Source organism: Palaemon carinicauda, chromosome 25 (genome assembly GCF_036898095.1).
Source record: "Palaemon carinicauda isolate YSFRI2023 chromosome 25, ASM3689809v2, whole genome shotgun sequence".
In the NCBI taxonomy this organism is placed as follows: domain Eukaryota; kingdom Metazoa; phylum Arthropoda; class Malacostraca; order Decapoda; family Palaemonidae; genus Palaemon; species Palaemon carinicauda.
Genome location: NC_090749.1, coordinates 5,390,856 through 5,392,212, shown reverse-complemented (window position 1 = coordinate 5,392,212; position 1,357 = coordinate 5,390,856).

The following is a 1,357-nucleotide window of genomic DNA, read 5'->3' as shown; positions in this document are numbered from 1 at the left end:
CCCTTGTACTAACTCTGTTATCCTTGGAAATATTACTACGATTATTTTGAGTTTTATGTTGATATTATAATAATAATAATAATAATAATAATAATAATAATAATAATAATAATATTAATAATAATATCGAAAAATAATAACTTTGATAATAGTAGTAATGATGATAATATTAATAAGAAAAATAGTGATGATAAAAAGGAAAATAATTGAGATAACAATGAAAATGGTAATACCATTTCCTTAATTATACAAAAAAAAAAAACGAATTAGAACTACCCTATATCCAACATGATGCATATTAGAAATGCTCTCTCTCTCTCTCTCTCTCTCTCTCTCTCTCTCTCTCTCTCTCTCTCTCTCTCTCTCTAACATTAGGAGAAGACAAAACCCGATAATAATTCAAAATCAAAACTTGCAAATCCTGAAGAAATCTGAAGATTTTTAACACGTGACTATTCCTTCCATCCTTCAACTATGGATCTTAAGGAGTTAACATCTTTTCTTTTTTTTTTTCAAATCCCCAAACGCTAATGTTTGAATCTTTTGCAACTGTCTAATTTAACACCATTCTATGCAATTTCACTTTGGTTTGAGCAATTCTCTGTTCAAGACAAGTTAATATCGCTTATAGTAACCACCTTGAGAGAGAGAGAGAGAGAGAGAGAGAGAGAAGAGAGAGAGAGAGAGAGAGAGAGAGAGAGAGAGAATGACAAAACTCCACCTATTTTCTCACTCCTGATTATTATTAGCAAGAGAAATATCATTGAATGGAAACTGCAATCTCAGTTGAAAAATAATCAAAAGGAATTATGAAAAAGAGAAAGAATGACGTTGCAAATATCAGTTCAGAGTTAGATATGAGTAAAAGTTTTTTTTTTCTTTTTAATGAAAACTGCTTTCTAAGAGTAATACTCTCTATTATTCTTCGGTAATGGGGCACATTACAACAAATCCTGACAGGTTGTTACCCAAATCGTTATGCGTTACTCAGATCATTGTGTGATCCTCCTGGTGGAAAAAATGAGTCTGAATCTAATCCTACTTCGCCTTTGATACTCGCCATAAGTAAACCTTTAATCCTAGGAGAGAGAGAGAGAGAGAGAGAGAGAGAGAGAGAGAGAGAGAGAGAGAGAGAGAGAGAGAGAGAGAGAGAGAGAGATGGTAATCATCTCCTCCCTAATTTAAAGTTCGGTTATCACAAAGACCTTGGAGCATGTGATGCTCTTCTTACAATTTCCAATGAACTATAGAAATAATCTCTTGACTGTGGCCTTGATTTTAGTGCTGCCTTTGGCCGTGTTAATCATAAGGCCTTTGTTTTTAAACTTCAAAAGATGGCCATAGAAATCTCTTTCCT